The sequence below is a fragment of the Palaemon carinicauda genome, chromosome 30 (assembly GCF_036898095.1).
Source record: "Palaemon carinicauda isolate YSFRI2023 chromosome 30, ASM3689809v2, whole genome shotgun sequence".
In the NCBI taxonomy this organism is placed as follows: domain Eukaryota; kingdom Metazoa; phylum Arthropoda; class Malacostraca; order Decapoda; family Palaemonidae; genus Palaemon; species Palaemon carinicauda.
In genome coordinates this window covers 78,953,560-78,973,487 of record NC_090754.1, presented here as the reverse complement: position 1 = coordinate 78,973,487, position 19,928 = coordinate 78,953,560, and the positions used below count along the sequence as shown (strand labels likewise).

The 19,928-nt window shown below is 45.5% G+C and overlaps 1 protein-coding gene across 1 annotated transcript in view; it reads left to right on the top strand.

Annotated features, from left to right (window-relative positions):
• The window catches only part of mRpL21 (mitochondrial ribosomal protein L21), a 60,636-nt gene that overhangs the window by 25,198 nt on the left and 15,510 nt on the right, over nucleotides 1-19,928 (top strand). The gene's annotated exons all lie outside the window — the stretch shown is intronic.

The following is a 19,928-nucleotide window of genomic DNA, read 5'->3' as shown; positions in this document are numbered from 1 at the left end:
GGCCCTCCCTACCTTCCCCGAGTGCCTTTCTGCCCTTGCAGGGACTTTTTGCAACATCCGAGGAACTTACTGACTCACGGGACCCAAGCGGACCTCGACCTAGCTCAAAGGCTACCCTCGGGGCACGTTCTCTCACTCCCGGGTTAGCCCTCCATAGAAAACGGGTATAGGGTATACTACACAAAACTGGTCGGTAGAGAGATTACAGGTAACTCCTAAGAAAGTAGTTCTCGGTAAGTATGTTAGAAAAAATAACAATTACTTAAAATTTTTGATATTTTCATAATAAAATAAATTTTTGAACATACTTACTTGGTAGTTATATATAATTTAACTCCCACCCTCCTCCCCTCTAAAGACCTAAGGGCATGGAAGATCTGAGGAATAGTTGGAATGGTTCCAGGTACCTGGGTAGAGGGCACACTGGTGGTACACCTGGCTACCCAATCGGCGATTGCCGCGAGTTTTGAAATTTCTGCCGTGACGTCTGGGACTAAGCTATATATATAACTACCAGGTAAGTATGTTCAAAAATTTATTTTATTATGAAAATATAATTTTCAATATTAATCTTACCCGATGATCATGTAGCTGTCAACTCCGTTGCCCGACAGAAATCTACGGTCGGGATACGCCAGCGATCGCTATCCAGGTGGGGGTGTACACAACAGCGCCATCTGTGGTCAGGTACTCAAGTACTTCTTGTCAACAAGACCTCAATTTTTCCTCTGTCGTGCCGCCGGCAAGACCTACATGGATACGCTGTTGATTTTGGAGTCTTTTGTTCACGTTTTGGTGATGTATTTGCTCTGAAATTTAGCCTTCGCTGTTCAGGAAGCTTTATCCTTAGCTTAGCAAGCTTTTGGAATTAATTTGATTCATTGGTTAACGATCTTTGCTTTATTTTGGAATTCCCCCTTGACTACCTCTAAATTCAAGATGTCTGACCATTCCCAAGTTCCTAAATACAGGCAGTGTAGTGTTAGGACTTGTAATAGGCGTCTTCCGAAGGCCTCTATAGATCCTCACACCGTATGTTCCAATTGTAGGGGAAAATCCTGTCAATTGGAAGATCGATGTGGGGAATGTGCTGGGCTTTCGGAATTCGATTTTAATGAATTCCTCAGATATACACGTAGGTTAGAGAAGGAGAGAGATAGGAGGAGTTCTTCTCGCTCTGTGGATTTTTCCTCTCCCCATGCCCCTCAACCTTTTCCTTCCCCTGTGGTGGTGACTCCCGAACCTGCTACGAGTGCTCAGCCTGCAATGGCTGATATGTTGCGTGCCATTCAGGCTCTCGGTGATAAGGTGGAGTCGTTGGTTAGTGACCGCAATCAGCTCTTGGCAGATGTCAGAGAGCTGAAAGCGAAGAGTGCAGTGGGAAGTGTTAGTGCTAGTGCTGTGCATAGTGTCAGTGTCAGTGTTGCGCATGAGGGTACATCTGTGCGTGCCAGTCGTCCTCCCAGTCCGGGACCTCTTGCAAGCTCCCAAGCCCAGGGGAGAAGCAATGTCGAAGGACCAAAGGGTTCGGCAGGCCTTGATCGGCGCACGGATGTATCCTCAGTGGTTGCGGACGCATCTGCTAAGGATCGTCCCTTCCACTCCCAGACGAATGAGCCCTTACATTCCTCGTCTGTGGAAGAGGTTTCCAGGAGGAAACGGTGGACCAAGGTCTCACGACCGCTCAAACGTAAGGTCCCTTCCGAGCTAGTCCAACGGCCCAGGTGTAGCCACTGGGTCAGTTCGGACTCGCCGCAGTCATCTGATGACTGCACACCTCCCAAGAGAGGTAGAGTGGTCCCTCAACAGGCCTCTGCTCCGTCTGTTGTTGCTCCAACCACAGTAGACCCTAAGTGGTCCATGCTGCAGACTATGCAGTCTCAGCTTGCGGCTTTTATGCAGGAGTATCATGCCGAGAAGGTTAACACCTCTCCTGTTAACCTACAACCCGCAGAGGTTGTGCGCTCAGCAGATACTGCGGCTGCCTGCTCCCACACCCCACCTGTGAGAGCTCCTCCACCGATGCGCAGTCCTCACTGCCAGACGCATGTTCTTGCTGCACCATCTGCTAACATGCGTGAGCTGCCGCATCAGGAGTTGCCGGGTTCCAGCACTATGGGCATTCTCCTCAGCCCATGCAGCATGCTCTGCAGACCTTACAGCATGCTCCGCATACCATGCAGCATGAGCCGCATACCATGCAGCATGAGCCGCATACCATGCAGCATGAGCCGCATGCCTTACAGCATGCTCTGCATACCATACCGCATGCTCCTCAGCCCACCGCAGACCCTCCCACACACCGGCCCTCTGCTTTTGTTGTTGCCAGCTCACAGTCTGTCCAGCAGAGGCATGATGATGGATCCGCAGGTACGCATGCACCCGTTCTGCAGGATTCAGCCGTTCAGCTTGCTGCTCTGCCTTTGCCACTCACAACTCAACTTTCGGATGAGGATGTATCGGAGGATGAAGCTGCTCATCTGGATGATCCTCACTCTGATGTTGAAGGACACAAGTCTTCGCCACCCTCCTTAGACTTTCGCAAAGTCCTTGCTTTGTTCAGAGAATTGTATCCTGAACACTTTGTGTCTGCAACCCCTCATTCTCCTCCCTCCGAGTTTGCTCTGGGCATGCAGTCTGCTGCGCCTGCCTTCACCAAGCTTGTTCTCGCCAGATCATCAAGGAGAGCTTTGAGGGTTATGGGGGACTGGTTGCATTCCAAGAAGCAACTGGGAAGGACCTCTTTTGTGTTTCCTCCTCCCAAGCTGGCTTCTAAGTCGAGCGTCTGGTATGCCACGGGAGAGGAACCTGGCTTGGGGGTTCCTGCCTCTGCCCAGGCCGACTTCTCAAGTCTGGTTGACTCTCCCCGCAGGTTGGCTATGAGACGTTCAAAGATCTGCTGGTCCTTTTCCGATCTTGATCATATGTTGAAGGGAGTCTTTCGTGCCTTCGAGATATTCAACTTCCTCGATTGGTGTTTGGGAGCCTTAAGCAGGAAGACTTCCCCTTCTGACAAGGACTCGGCCATGCTGATCATGTCCAGCATGGACAAGGCAATACGGGATGGGTCTGGTGAACTTGCGGCTTCATATGTATCAGGGGTCCTCAAGAAGAGAGAACATCTGTGCTCCTTCTTATCTGCTGGTATCACTCCTTGCCAGAAGTCAGAGTTGCTGTTTGCTCCTCTCTCCAAGTGTCTGTTTCCGGAGGAGTTGATTAAGGGGATGGCTGCCTCTCTTATCCAGAAGGATACGCATGACCTCATGGCTTCTTCTGCATGTAAGGCTAAAACCTTACCTTCCGTGCCTAGACCCTTCCGCCCTTTAGCAGTTGATACACCTGCTTCTAGGTTCATCCCGCCCTTTCGTGGCAGAACCTCCAGCAGAGGAGGTACCCGTGCAGACAGTCACCGTGGCAAGTCCAAGAAGGGTTCCAAGTCCGCAAAAGGCAAGTTTTGACTGCCTTCCTCTCCAGACAGCAGTAGGAGCCAGACTCAAGACCTTCTGGCAAGCTTGGGAGAGCAGAGGTGCAGACGCTCAGTCTGTGAAGTGGCTAAGGGAGGGATACAGAATTCCGTTCTGCCTCAATCCCCCTCTAGCTACATCTCCCATCAACCTCTCTCCCAACTACAAGGAGAAGGACAAGAGGCTAGCGTTGCAACAAGAGGTGTCGCTCTTGCTACAAAAGGAAGCAGTGGTCATAGTCCGGGATCATCAATCCCCGGGCTTTTACAACCGTCTCTTCCTTGTAGCCAAGAAGACAGGAGGTTGGAGACCGGTGCTGGACGTCAGTGCTCTCAATGCTTATGTCACCAAGCAGACGTTCACGATGGAGACGACGAAGTCGGTCCTAGCAGCGGTCAGGCAGGAGGACTGGATGGTCTCGTTAGACCTGAAAGACGCATACTTTCACGTCCCCATCCATCCAGACTCCCAACCTTTCCTAAGATTCGTCTTTGGAAAGGTTGTGTACCAGTTCCAAGCCCTGTGCTTTGGCCTAAGCACGGCACCTCTTGTGTTTACGAGACTGATGAGGAATATTGCGAAATTCCTTCACTTGGCAGACATCAGAGCCTCCCTCTATTTAGACGACTGGCTTTTAAGAGCTCCCACAAGTCGTCGCTGTCTGGAGAATCTCAGATGGACTATGGATCTGACCAAGGAACTGGGCCTCCTGGTCAATTTAGAGAAGTCCCAGCTCGTCCCATCCCAGACCATTGTTTACCTGGGTATGGAGATTCAGAGTCGAGCTTTTCGGGCTTTTCCGTCGGCCCCAAGGATCAACCAAGCCCTAGAGTGCATCCTGAGCATGCTGAGAAGGAACCGATGCTCAGTCAGGCAGTGGATGAGTCTAACAGGGACACTTTCATCGCTGGCCCTGTTCATCGAGTTAGGGAGACTCCACCTCCGCCCCCTTCAGTATCATCTAGCTGCTCACTGGATAAAGGACATGACGCTAGAGACGGTCTCAGTTCCTGTTTCAGAAGAAATGAGGTCTACTCTAACGTGGTGGAAGAACAGCATTCTTCTCAAGGAAGGTCTTTCGTTAGCTGTTCAGACCCCCGACCACCGTCTCTTCTCGGACGCATCAGACTCGGGCTGGGGTGCGACATTGGACGGACAGGAATGCTCGGGAACATGGAATCAGGAGCAAAGGACACTTCACATCAATTGCAAGGAGTTGTTGGCAGTTCATCTGGCCTTAATAAACTTCAAGTCCCTCCAGCTAAACAAGGTGGTGGAGGTGAACTCCGACAACACCACAGCCTTGGCTTACATCTCCAAGCAGGGGGGGACTCATTCGAGGAAGTTGTTCGAGATCGCAAGGGACCTCCTCATTTGGTCAAAAGATCGAAGGCTCACGCTGGTAACGAGGTTCATTCAGGGCGATATGAATGTCATGGCAGATCGCCTCAGCCGGAAGGGTCAGGTCATCCCCACAGAGTGGACCCTTCACAAGAATGTTTACAGCAGACTTTGGGCCCTGTGGGGTCAGCCAACCATAGATCTGTTCGCTACCTCGATGACCAAGAGGCTCCCATTGTATTGTTCTCCGATTCCAGACCCAGCAGCAGTTCACGTGGATGCCTTTCTGCTGGATTGGTCCCATCTCGACCTGTATGCATTCCCGCCGTTCAAGATTGTCAACAGGGTACTTCAGAAGTTCGCCTCTCACAAAGGGACACGGCTGACGTTGGTTGCTCCCCTCTGGCCCGCGAGAGAATGGTTCACAGAGGTATTGCAATGGCTGGTCGACGTTCCCAGGACTCTCCCTCTAAGAGTGGACCTTCTGCGTCAACCTCACGTAAAGAAGGTACACCCAAACCTCCACGCTCTTCGTCTGACTGCCTTCAGACTATCGAAAGACTCTCAAGAGCTAGAGGCTTTTCGAAGGAGGCAGCCAGAGCGATTGCCAGAGCAAGGAGGACATCCACTCTCAGAGTCTATCAATCTAAATGGGAAGTCTTCCGAAGCTGGTGCAAGGCCAATGCAGTTTCCTCAACCAGTACCACTGTAACCCAGATTGCTGACTTCCTGTTACATCTAAGGAACGTTAGATCCCTATCAGCTCCTACGATCAAGGGTTACAGAAGTATGTTGGCAGCGGTTTTCCGCCACAGAGGCTTGGATCTTTCCACCAACAAAGATCTACAGGACCTCCTTAGGTCTTTTGAGACCTCAAAGGAACGTCGGTTGTCCACTCCAGGCTGGAATCTAGACGTGGTCCTAAGGTTCCTTATGTCATCTAGATTTGAACCGCTCCAATCAGCCTCTTTTAAGGACCTCACATTAAAAACTCTTTTCCTCGTATGCCTAGCAACAGCTAAAAGAGTAAGTGAGATCCACGCCTTCAGCAGGAACATAGGTTTCACATCGGAAACGGCTACATGTTCCTTGCAGCTCGGTTTTTTGGCTAAAAACGAGCTTCCTTCATGTCCTTGGCCTAAATCGTTCGAGATCCCTAGCCTGTCCAACTTGGTGGGTAACGAACTGGAGAGTACTTTGCCCAGTCAGAGCTCTTAGGTACTATCTAAAAAGGTCAAAACCCTTACGAGGACAATCAGAAGCCTTATGGTGTGCTGTTAAGAAGCCTTCGCTACCAATGTCTAAGAACGCAGTTTCTTACTACATCAGGCTTCTGATTAGAGAAGCTCATTCTCATATGAAGGAAGAAGACCTTGCTTTGCTGAAGGTAAGGACACATGAAGTGAGAGCTGTGGCTACTTCAGTGGCCTTCAAACAGAACCGTTCTCTGCAGAGTGTTATGGATGCAACCTATTGGAGAAGCAAGTCAGTGTTCGCATCATTTTATCTCAAAGATGTCCAGTCTCTTTACGAGAACTGCTACACCCTGGGACCATTCGTAGCAGCGAGTGCAGTAGTAGGTGAGGGCTCAGCCACTACATTCCCATAATCCCATAACCTTTTTTAACCTTTCTCTTGAATACTTTTTATTGTTGTTTTTGGGTTGTACGGTCGGCTAAGAAGCCTTCCGCATCCTGGTTGATTTGGCGGGTGGTCAATTCTTTCTTGAGAAGCGCCTAGGTTAGAGGTTGTGATGAGGTCCTTTAGTATGGGTTGCAGCCCTTTATACTTCAGCACCTAAGAGTCGTTCAGCATCCTAAGAGGACCGCTACGCTCAGTAAGGAAGACGTACTTAATAAAGGCAGAGTAATGGTTCAAGTCGACTTCCTTACCAGGTACTTATTTATTTTATATTGTTATTTTGAATAACTAATAAAATGAAATACGGGATACTTAGCTTCTTTGTTAACATGTATGCTGGTCTCCACCCACCACCCTGGGTGTGAATCAGCTACATGATCATTGGGTAAGATTAATATTGAAAAATGTTATTTTCATTAGTAAAATAAATTTTTGAATATACTTACCCGATGATCATGATTTAAAGGACCCGCCCTTCCTCCCCATAGAGAACCAGTGGACCGAGGAGAAAATTGAGGTCTTGTTGACAAGAAGTACTTGAGTACCTGACCACAGATGGCGCTGTTGTGTACACCCCCACCTGGATAGCAATCGCTGGCGTATCCCGACCGTAGATTTCTGTCGGGCAACGGAGTTGACAGCTACATGATCATCGGGTAAGTATATTCAAAAATTTATTTTACTAATGAAAATAACATTTTTTAAATATTTAACTTAGCCGGTGAATATATAATAGCTGCAACTCTGTTGCTCGACAGACACATACATAAAAAACTCGCGAGCGATCGCTATGCAGGTTGCGGGTGTGCCCACCAGCGCCAACTGTCGGCCAGATACCACTCTCGATGTAAACAAAACCTTCAATTTCTTCTCTGTCGACGTGTCGACAAGACATACTTTTACTCGCTGTAGAACCTGGAGTTTTCTCAACATATTTGGTGAAGTACTTCATTTTGGTTTGAGCTTTTGCAGTGCAGGTGTTTTATCTTCATCTTAAATCTTGAACTCGTTTTTGGATAGATTTAATTTTTGATGACAAAGAGAGTATGGACTTTCTTTGACTTTTAAATGGCCGACCCTTCCCTTAGACGGAAGTGTGTTTAGGCTTTTAGCAATTATCTTATCACGTTATAAATTAATTATAGATTTTCCTCTATATATTTTATATCTCACCGCCTTTATTAGGCCTCTTCGATTAACTTTCCATTTATAATAAACATAAAAATAAATTTTAATGATTTGTTTATATGCGACCTTTCCTGAGAGTAGGCGGTCCTAACTTGGAAACCGAAGTTAAACAACGTTGAGCCCTTTCAATCGTAAATAGCTTTTAAAGAGCTAATGATTTAAAACTTTTTAAATGAATATTTTTAATAGATATTTTATGAAAGATTTTCTTTGAATAGTCTTCGTACTGTTTCAAAGATGAACTAACGTTTAGTTTATTTATGCTACGCAGTTTGCGCTCTATCGTTACGATAGAGAGAGAGAGAGTATCACGGTTTCACTTTGCAGAAAGAGTAAATCGATTCTGACGTTTTGTTCATTCTTCTTTCAAAGCTTAAATGTTTTAAATTCTATTTTAAAGGAACTTTTTAATTGAAAAACCTTTCAGTTTTTTCCTTTGGTCAAATAACATGTTTTTTTGACGAAACGTAATTGGGCTCTTCTCTTAGGTGCGAAATCAAGAGAGATAGAGACGGAGGGAGAGAGAGGAGAGAAAACGTTCCGTTCAAGCGCGTAACGTTGTTCTCGAGTTACTCTCGTCCCTAGTCTCTGTACGGGGAGAAAGGATAAAACGTTTTTAGTTTTTTATTCTCGTCCCCAGGCAATGTACGGTGAGAGATTGAAAACATAGTTTTGAATGAACTAGTGTTTAGTCTCTTCCCCAGCCACTGAATTTTTTATCTTAAAAGATGTTTACTGTTTTTTGCTGGTATTAATGTGCTTGCATTATACGACTGATTTCGCAATTACTACCGTTTGATGAGGGTAGAATTGCGTGCTTCAGGTAGAAATCAGTAAAAGTTTCGATTTCAGTGAAATAAGTGCAAAACAGAAAATCGTAGTGATAAAGTGATATTGCGCAAAGTGTTATCAGTGTTGCGACTGAGGGTTCGTCTGTTCGTGCCTGTCGTTCACCTAGTCCGGGACCTCTTGCAAGCTCCCAAGCCCAGGGGAGAAGTAATGTCGTACGACTTATGAGTTCAAGAGGCCTTGATCAGCGAACAGACGTTCCCTCTATGGTATCGGGTGTATCTTACCAAGATCTCCCCTACCATAAGGCGAGAGAGACAATTTTCTCCTCGTCATCCGAAGGCTTTTCGCATAAGAAACCTGAATCAAGGTTTCGAGGCCCTTAAGCAAAAGTCAGTCCTTTCAGGACAGGTCCAGCGTCCTGGTTGTAGCCATTAGGACAGCTCTGACCCTATGCAGTCATCGGAAGACTGCTCGCCGCCTAACAAAAGCGTAACACAGACTCCGAGTCTTTTTGTTGGCAAGGTTTTGTGGTCACAGACGTTACCCTCGTCTCTTACCGCAACCATTTCCGTTGATCCTTAATGGGTTGTACGGCAAGATATGCAGAATAAGCTTGCCTCCCTTATGGAAGACTATTCTGCCGATAAGTCCGTTGAGCCTAGCCGTTTATCTCATCGAGATCCTGGCTTTCAGCCACCCTAACGTTCCTTTGTGCGTCCTGTTGACGTTGGCGTAGCTAAGTCACGTCAGTCAGGTTGTTTAAAACCACACTCGATGCGGTCTCGTGTGGATTTTCAGCCATATTTGGACTTTAGGCCACTTGCTGATGCTCCTGTTGACGTTCAGGACGTTCGCTAACAATCGGAGTTGACTTGTTTTGACGCTGAGCGTCAACCTCCGCATTCTAGAGTTGTTTTGACTGCTCAGTCTAGGCGGTCAAAGCAGTCTCGAGTGGACGCTGTGCGTCCTCACGCACCTGTTGTTGTTGACAGTTCACAGACTGTCAAGCAGTTACATGATGTTGCGTCCTGGTCTCTCGCACCTGTTGTTGTTGACAGTTCACAGACTGTCAAGCAGTTACATGACGTTGCGTCCTGGTCTCTCGCACCTGTTGTTGTTGACAGTTCACAGACTGTCAAGCAGTTACATGACGTTGCGTCCTGGTCCGCTACTAATGCACCAGTGCGTGTGGACTCTGCTTGTTAAGCATTGCCACCACGGTAGGTCTCTCCCTTGCTTGAGACTCAGCTATTATCGGACAAGGTCCCTTCAGATGAGGAAGTTGCTGTTCCCCCTCCTACTGATATTCCCTTGAGGACTCTGTCAGACGGAGAGGAGCCTAAAGCTGCTTAGCCCTCTATGGACTTTAAATAAATCATGCTGATTTTTAAGGATCTTTGTCCGGATCTTTTTGTAACTGCTGCTCCTCGTTCGCCTAAACGTCAGAGCTTACACTAGGCCTAGCTACTTCGAAGCCGTTGTTTTATAAGCTAGTGCTCTCTCGCTCTCCTAGAGAGCTTTACGTTTGCTAGGCGACTGGTTTATCACCAGGAGGAGTTTGGGGGATACAGCCTTTGCTTTCCCTTCTTTTAAACTGGCTTATAGAGCGAGAGTCTGATATGACACGAGAGAAGTTCTCGGCTTGGGAGTTCCTGCCTCTGCCCAGATAGACTTCTCAAACCTCATAGACTCTCCCTGGCGCCTGGCCATGAGACGCTCCAAGATTTTACAGGTCAACTTCACAGCTGTTTTCGAGCCTTTGAAGTTTTGCTGTACAATTATGTCATGCATAAACAAGGCTTTCAGGGATGGCTCCAATGATCTGACAGCCACGTTCTCAGCAGGAACAAGTCCCTCAGGGATGGCTCCATGATTTGGCAGCCATGTTCACTGCAGGAGTACGTAAGAGGCAAGTGCGCTCAATGTGTTCATTGTCAAGACAAACTTCACGATGAAGTCTACCAGGCTGTCTTGACAGCATTTATGGAAGGCGACTGGATGGTCTCTCTCGACCTTCAGGAGGCATACTTCCACATTCCTATACACCCGGATTCCCAACCGTTTCTGAGGTTTGTTTACAGGAATGTGGGGTACCAGTTTCGAGCTATCAGGGATCCGAACCTCCCTGTACTTGGACGACTGGCTTCTCAGAGCATCGTCCAGCCTTCGCTGTCTGCAGGATCTACATTGGGCGTTGAGTCTGGCCAGGGAGCTGGTAGACTTTCCAAGAAGTCTTCCTCTAAGGGTAGATCTGTTACGTCAGCCCCACGTAAAGAATGTCCATCAAAGCCTCCCCGCTCTTCGTCTGACTTCCTTCACACTATCGAAAGACTCTCAAGAGCTAGAGGTTTTTCGAAGGAGGCAGTCAGTGCGATTGCAAGAGCTAGGAGAGCTTCTACCATTAGAGTATACCAGTCGAAGTGGGAAGTCTTTCGAGACTGGTGCAAGTCAGCATCTGTGTCCTCGTCCAGTACCTCTGTAGCCCAAATCGCAGATTTTCTTTTACATCTGAGAAAGGTCCGCTCCCTTTCAGCTCCCACGATTAAGGGCTACAGGAGCATGTTGGCTTCGGTCTTTCGACATAGAGGCTTAGATCTTTCCAACAATAAAGATCTCCAAGATCTCCTTAAGTCTGTCGAGACCTCTAAGGAACGTCGTTTGGCAACTCCTGGATGGAACTTAGACGTGGTCCTAAGGTTCCTCATGTCAAGACAGGTTTGAGCCATTACATTCAGCCTCCCTGAAGGATCTCACCCTCAAGACACTTTTCCTAGTGTGCTTGGCTTCGGCTAAAAGGGTCAGTGAACTTCATGCCTTCAGTAAGAACATCGGTTTTTCTACAGAAAAAAGCCACTTGTTCACTTCAACTTGGTTTCCTGGCCAAAAATGAACTGCCTTCTCGTCCTTGGCCTAAATCTTTTGATATTCCTTGCTTATCAGAGATCGTAGGCAATGAACTGGAAAGAGTATTATGTCCTGTTAGAGCTCTTAAGTTCGATTTAACTCGTACTAAGTCATTACGAGGGAAATCTGAGGCATTATGGTGCTCAGTTAAGAGACCTTCATTGCCTATGTCAAAGAATTCTTTGTCATATTTTATCAGATTTTTTTAATACGAGAAGCTCATTCTCACTTGAATGGGAAAGACCGATGTTTGCTTAAGGTTAAGACGCACGAAGTTAGAGATATAGCAACCTCTGTGGCCTTCAAGCAAAATAAATCTCTGCAAAGTATTATGGACGCGACTTCTTGGTGAAACAAGTCAGTGTTCGCGTCATTTTACTTAAAAGATGTCCAGACTCTTTACGAGGACTGCTACACACTGGGTCCATTCGTTGCAGCGAGTGCAGTAGTGGGTGAGGGTTCTACCACTACACTTCCCTAATTCCAATATCCTTTTAATCTGTCTCTTGAAATGTTTTTAATATTGTTTTATGGGTTGTTCGGAAGGCTAAGAAGCCTTTCGCATCCTGATTGATTTGGCGGGTGGTCAAAGTCATTTCTTGAGAGCGCCCAGATTAGGGGTTTGATGAGGTCCTGTTGTATGGGTTGCAGCCCTTGATACTTCAGCTCCTGGGAGTCTGTCAGCATCCTAAGAGGATCGCTGGGCTCCGTAAGGAAGACAGACTTACAAGGCAGAGTAATCGTCTAAGTCAACTTCCTCACCAGGTACCTATTTATTTTGGTTTTGTTATATTGATAACTGCCAAAATGAAAAAACTCTTAGCTTATACGCTGTAAACATAATTAACTCTGGTCTCTACCCACCTCCTTGGGTGTGAATCAGCTATTATATATTCACCGGCTAAGTTAAATATTTAAAAATGATATTTTAATTATAAAATAAATTTTTGAATATACTTACCCGGTGAATATATAAATTAAACGACCCTCCCTTCCTCCCCAATAGAGACGCAGTGGGATGAGAAGAAATGGAAGGTTTTGTTTACATCGAGAGTGGTATCTGGCCGACAGTTGGCGCTGGTGGGCACACCCGCAACCTGCATAGCGATCGCTCGCGAGTTTTTTATGTATGTGTCTGTCGAGCAACAGAGTTGCAGCTATTATATATTCACCGGGTAAGTATATTCAAAAATTTATTTTATAATTAAAATATCATTTTTTGTTCCCACATTGTGATAGATAAACATTTTGAGGAATCGGGTGAAGCTATGTAAGGAGATACTGTTTAAATTGCTTGCATGTTATATTGTATAGTATATGCAATGGCCATGTGTAGAGACAGTATAAGCCATATCAAATGAAAATGCTAATTGTTATTAGATTTCTTATTTCCTTTCTTGTTCTTTTTTACCTATAAATTTCAGGAGGGCAAGGATGATAAATTAAGTTTTCTATATATTTTCCCTCCTTAATATATCATCCTATCAACCCCTTCTATTTATTGTAATACATTACCGCATACTATAATGGAATGATAGGTAGATGTAAACTATATTGTGTTGTGGGAATATCTTAAAATAGTGAAAAGGTTTGTGTATGTCCATGATCAGCAAAACTGTACTAGTCAGGGTTACTCATACTAGGTTGGTTTTCTGTGAGCAATCTGACTAAGATCTTCCACCAAATTGATAGCGTGGTGATGAAAATGACCAAATCCCAGACATGACAAAGACATATTTGAGGCCTATGTCTTGCAGTGGACTAGGAACAGTTGCATTTGTTATATATTGTCTATGTTTTTAGTTTGTATCGGGTATTGTTGCCAAATGTGAGAGAATTTGTAAGGCATAAGAGATACAGTAATAAAAAGATCATTAGACCTCCTAACACATTTAACTTATCATGTGATATAATTTCCAACTATCTTTCATAATTTTACAAGGATAATTTTTTGTAAAAAAAAAAAAAAAAAAAAAAAAGCTCACTTAAACATCCAATAGTCATAACTCAAAGTTTGTGATTTTGGTTATTTGTAACTTTTCAATATTAAACTTAGCCGGTGATTATATAAGCTGCAACTCTGTTGCTCGACAGAAAACTCTACGTTAAAAATCCGCCAGCGATCGCTATACAGGTAGGGGGTGTACATCAAAAGCGCCATCTGTCGGGCAGGTACTCAGTACTCAATGTAAACACAGAACTCAATTTTCTCTCTGTCGGGCTACCGGCAAGACCTACTAATTCGCTGTGCTAACTGGATTTGTTTTCACAACTATTGGTGAAGTACACTATTCTAGTTTTGAGCTTTCGCTATGCAGGTGTTTTATCTTCATCTCAAAACTTGAACTCGTTTTGGATAGATTTAATTATGGTGACAAAGATAGTATGGACTTTCTTTCACTTTTAAATGGCCGACCCTTCCCTTAGACGGAAGTATGTTTAGGCTTTTAGTAATTATATCACGTTATAGATTTTCCTCTATATATTTTATATCTCTCCGCCTTTATTAGGCCTCTTCGATTAACTTTCCATTTTTTATAAACATATAAAAATAAATTTTAATGCTTTGTTTATATAGAACTTTCCTGAGAGTAGGCGGTCCTAACTTGGAAACCGAAGTTAATCAACGTTGAGCCCTTTATATCGTCTTTAGCTTTTAAAGAACAAAGGATTTAAAACTTTTTAAATGTAATTTTTTATGAAAGAATTTCTTTGATAGTCTTCGTACTGTTTTCAAAGATGAACTAACCTTTAGTTTTTTATGCTACGCAGTTGTTGACGTTCAGGACGTTCAACATGCGCTCTATCGTTACGATAGAGAGAGAGTGTATCACGGTTTCACTTTGCAGTAAGAGTAAATCGATTCTGACGTTTTGTTCATTCTTTCTTAGCTTAAATGTTTTAAATTCTAATTTAAAGGAACTTTTTATTTGAAAAACCTTTCAGTTTTTTCCTTTAGTCAAATAACATGTTTTTTTGACGATATATAATTGGGCTCTTCTCTTAGGTGCGAAATCAAGAGAGAAAGAGAGAGAGAGATAGAGACGGAGGGAGAGAGAGGAGAGAAAACGTTCCGTTCAAGCGGGGTAACGTTGTTCTCGTGTTACTCACGTCCCTAGTCGCTGTACGGGGAGGAAGGATAAAACGTTTTTAGGTTTTTATTCTCGTCCCCAGGCTATGTGCGGTGAGAGATTGAAAACGTAGTTATATGAACTAGTGTTTAGTCTCTTTCCCAGCCACTGATTTTTCTTTTTATCTTAAAATATGTTTTCTGTTTTTTGCTGGTATTATGAGCTTGCATTATACGACTAATTTCGCAATTACTACCTTTTAATGAAGGGTAGAATTGCGTGTTTCAGTAGAAATAAGTGCAAAACAGAAAATCGAAGTGATAAAGTGATATGCGCAAAGTGTTACAGTGTTGCGTCCGAGGCGCAAAGTGTTACAGTGTTGCGTCCGAGGGTTCGTCTGTTCGTGCCTGTCGTTCACCTAGTCCGGGACCTCTTGCAAGCTCCCAAGCCCAGGGGAGAAGTAATGTCAAACGACTTATGGGTTCGAGAGGCCTTGACCAACGAACAGACGTTTTCCCTCTATGGTATCAGTGTATCTTACCAAGATCTCCCCTACCATAAGACGAGAGAGACGTTGTTTCTCCTCGCCATCCGTAGGCTTTTCGCATAAGAAACCTGTCACAAGGTTTCGGAGCCCTTAAGCGAAAGTCAGTCCTTTCAGGACAGGTCCAGCGTCCTGGTTTCAGCCATTAGGACAGCTCTGACCCTATGCAGTCATCGGATAACTGCTCGCCGCCTAACAAAAGCGTAACACAGACTCCGAGAGTCTTTTTTTTGTAGGCAAAGTGTTGCGGTCACAGACGTTACCCTCGTCTATTACCACAACCATTTCCGTTGATCCTTAAGGGGTTGTATGGCAAAACATGCAGTATATGCTTGCCTCCCTTATGGAAGACTATTCTGCCGATTAGTCCGTTGAGTCTAGCCGTTTATCTCATCGATATCCTGGCTTTCAGCCAACCTAACGTTCCTTTGTGCTTACTGTTGACGTTGGCGTAGCTTAGTCACGTCAGTCAGGTTGTTTAGAACCACACTCGATGCGGTCTCGTGTGGTTTTTCAGCCGCATTTGGACGTTAGGCCACTGGCTGATGCTCCTGTTGACGTTCAAGACGTTCACTAACAATCGGAGTTGACTTGTTTTGACGCTGTGCGTCAACCTCCGCATTCTAGAGTTGTTTTGACTGCTCAGTCTAGGCAGTCAAAGCAGTCTCGAGTGGACGCTGTGCGTCCTCACGCACCTGTTGTGGTTGACATTTCAGTTGTTGACAGTTCACAGACTGTCAAGCAGTTACATGACGTTGTGTTCTGGTCCGCTACTAATGCACCAGTAAGAGACTCAGCTTTTATCGGACAAGGTTCCTGTAGATGAGGAAGTTGCTGTTCTCCCTCCTACTGATATTCCCTTGAGGACTCTGTCAGATGGAGAGGAGCCTAAAGCTGCTTAGCCTCCTATGGACTTTAATTAAATCATGATGATTTTTTTTAAGGATCTTCGTCCGGATCTTTTGGTAACTGCTGCTCCTCGTTCGCCTAAACGTCAGAGCTTACACTAGGCCTAGCTACTTCGAAGCCGTTGTTTTTAAGCTAGTGAGTGCTCTCTCGCTCTCCTAGAGAGCGTTACGTTGGCTATGCGACTGGTTTTCCACCAGGAGGAGTTTCGGGGATACAGCCTTTGCTTTCCCTTCTTTTAAACTGGTTATAGAGCGAGAGTCTGATATGACACTAGAGAAGTTCTCGGCTTGGGAGTTCATGCCTCTGCCCAGATAGACTTCTCAATTCTGGTAGACTCTCCCTGGCGCCTAGCCAGGAGACGCTCCAAGTTGTTTACAGGTCAACTTCACAGCTGTTGTCGAGCCTTTGAAGTTTTGCTGTACTATTATGTCACACATAACAAGGCTTTCAGGGATGGTAAACGGTTCCGCCTCAGTCGCTAACCCCGTCTGTTGCCACACCTGCTCCCGTAGACCCTAAATGGGCTTTGCTGCAAGACATGCAGTCCAAGCTTGCGTCCTTGATAGAGGACTTAAATGCGGAGAAGAACCTTCTGGCCAACAACCTTCCAACCGGTTGGTTGTGCGCCCTGTTGACGCTGAGGTAACCTACTCGCGTCTGCCAGTTGAGGTGGTTACTCCACCGATGCGACCCAGTGCGGGTTGCCAGCCGCACGTTGAAATTAAGCGACGCTCGGAGGTGGTTTTTGACGTTCAGGACGTTCAACAACCAGCAGAGGTGACTTGTTTTGACGCAGTGCGTCAACCTCAGCAACCCGGTAGGGTGTTGACTGCACAACCCAGACGGTCTAGACAGTCTCGGGTTGACGCTGTGCTTCCTCGCGCACTCATGGTTGTTGACAGTTCACAGACTGTGCAGCAGTTCCATGATATTGCGTCCGGCTCCGTCACGCATCCACCAGTGCGACCGGATTCAGCGAGCCAGACGTTGCCCACTCCGTTGCCGTTTCCTCATCAGTTTCGGATGAGGAACCCTCTGATGAGGACTTTGCTGAACAACAAGACGATCAGCCCCCAGCCCTGCTATCCATCCAGAAGATGCTGAAGAAGGAACGCTGCTCAGTCAGGCTGTGGATGAGTCTGGTAGGGACACTGTCATCCGTGGATCAATTTGTGTCACTAGGAAGACTACACCTCCGTCCTCTTCAATACCATCTAGCTTTTCACTGGAAAAAGGACAAGACGCTAGAAGCGGTCTCGATCCCGGTTTCCGAAAAGATAAAGTCTTGTCTGACTTGGTGAAAGGACAATATCAACCTAAGAGAGGGTGTTCCCCTGGCTGTTCAGACTCCCAACCACGTTCTCTTCTCGGACGCATCGGACGTAGGCTGGGGTGCGACATTAGACGGTCGGGAATGCTCGGGGATATGGAACTCGAGTCAAAGGACAATGCATTTCAACTGCAAGGAGCTACTGGCAGTACGTCTGGCCTGGAAAAGCTTCAGGTCTCTCCTTCAAGGCAAAGTGGTGGAGGTGAACTCGGACAACACCACGGCTTTGGCGTACATCTCCAAGCAAGGAGGGACCTACTCTCTGACGTTGTACGAGATCGCAAGGGACCTCCTCACCTGGTCAAAAGGTCTAGACATATCACTAGTAACGAGGTTCATCCAAGGCAACTTGAATGTCATGGCAGATTGTCTCAGTCGGAAGGGACAAATAATTCCAACAGAATGGACCCTCCACAAGGATGTATGCAAGAGACTTTGGGCCACCTGGGGCCAGCCAACCATAGATCTCTTCGCAACCTCGATGACCAAGAGGCTCCCAATATTTTGCTCACCAATCCCGGACCCAGCAGCAGTTCATATAGATGCCTTTCTCCTAGATTGGTCACATCTAGATCTATATGCATTCCCTCCGTTCAAGATTGTCAACAAGGTACTGCAGAAGTTCGCCTCTCACGAAGGGACAAGGTTGACGCTAGTTGCTTCCCTCTGGCCCGCGAGAGAATGGTTCACAGAGGTACTTCGATGGCTAGTAGACGTTCCCAGAACACTTCCCCTAAGGGTGGACCTTCTACGTCAGCCACAGGTAAAGAAGGTACACCAAGGCCTCCACGCTCTTCGTCTGACTGCCTTCAGACTATCGAAAGACTCTCGAGAGCTAGAGGCTTTTCGAAGGAGGCAGCCAGAGCGATTGCTAGAGCAAGGAGAACATCCACCCTTAGAGTCTACCAATCGAAGTGGGAAATCTTCCGAAACTGGTGCAAGTCAGTATCCGTATCCTCGACCAGTACCTCTGTAACTCAAATAGCTGACTTCCTCTTATATCTGAGGAAAGAACGATCTCTTTCAGCTCCCTCTATCAAGGGTTACAGAAGCATGTTGGCATCAGTCTTCCGTCACAGAGGCTTAGATCTTTCCAACAATAAAGATCTACAGGACCTCCTTAAGTCTTTTGAGACCACGAAGGAGCGTCGTTTGGTTACACCTGGTTGGAATTTAGACGTGGTACTAAGATTCCTTATGTCAGACAGGTTTGAACCGCTACAATCAGCCTCCCTGAAAGATCTCACCTTAAAGACTTTTCCTGGTATGCTTAGCCACAGCTAAAAGAGTCAGTGAGATTCATGCCTTCAGCAAGAACATCGGATTCTCATCCAAAACGGCTACATGTTCTACAACTTGGTTTTCTAGCCAAAACGAGCTGCCTTCTCGGCCTTGGCCAATATCATTCGATATTCCAAAATTATCGTATGGTTGGAAATGAACTAGAAAGAGTCTTATGCCCTGTAAGAGCTCTTAAGTTCTATTTAAAACGAACTAAACCTTTACGAGGCCCGTCTGAAGCTTTATGGAGTTCAGTTGAGAAACCATCTTTGCCTATGTCAAAGAATGCTTTATCCTATTTTATCAGACTGTTAATACGAGAAGCTCATTCCCATCTGAATGAGGAAGACCAAGCTTTGCTGAAGGTAAGGACACATGAAGTTAGAGCTGTCGCAACTTCCGTGGCCTTTAAACAAAATAGATCTCTGCAAAGTATAATCGACGCAACCTATTGGAAAAGCAAGTCAGTGTTCGCGTCTTTTTATCTTAAGAATGTCCAGTCTCTTTACGAGAACTGCTACACTCTGGGACCATTCGTAGCAACGAGTGCAGTAGTGGGTGAGGGCTCAACCACTACAATTCCCTAATTCCATAACCTTTTTAATCTTTCTCTTGAAATGTTTTATTATTGTTTTTGGGTTGTCCGGAAGGCTAAGAAGCCTTTCGCATCCTACTTGATTTGGCGGGTGGTCAAAGTCATTTCTTGAGAAGCGCCTAGATTAGAGGTTTTGATGTGGTCCTGTTGTATGGGTTGCAACCCTTGATACTTCAGCTCCTAGGGGTCGCTCAGCATCCTAAGAGGATCGCGAGGCTCCGTAAGGAAGACGTACTTAAAAAGGCAGAGTAATTGTTCAAGTCGACTTCCTTACCAGGTACTTATTTATTTTATGTTTGTTATTTTGAATAACTGCTAAAATGAAATAAAAAATCCTTAGCTCATAATAATGTAAACAATTATTGCTGGTCTCTACCCACCCCCCTGGGTGTGAATCAGCTTATATAATCACCGGCTAAGTTTAATATTGAAAAATGTTATTTTTATAATAAAATAAATTTTTGAATATACTTACCCGGTGATTATATATTAAAGGACCCTCCCTTCCTCCCCAATAGAGACCCAGTGGACCGAGGAGAAAATTGAGTTCTGTGTTTACATTGAGTACTGAGTACCTGCCCGACAGATGGCGCTTTTGATGTACACCCCCTACCTGTATAGCGATTGCTGGCGGATTTTTAACGTAGAGTTTTCTGTCGAGCAACAGAGTTGCAGCTTATATAGGCTAATCACCGGGTAAGTATATTCAAAAATTTATTTTATTATAAAAATAACATATTTCACTGTTTCATTGTGTAGTCCTCATGTCATCATATAAATCTCCCTGGAATGTATTTCTCACTATTGTAGACGGTATTGTTTTAACTAGGTACAGTATGTTTAAACTTAGCTACTGGTAATAGTTAAT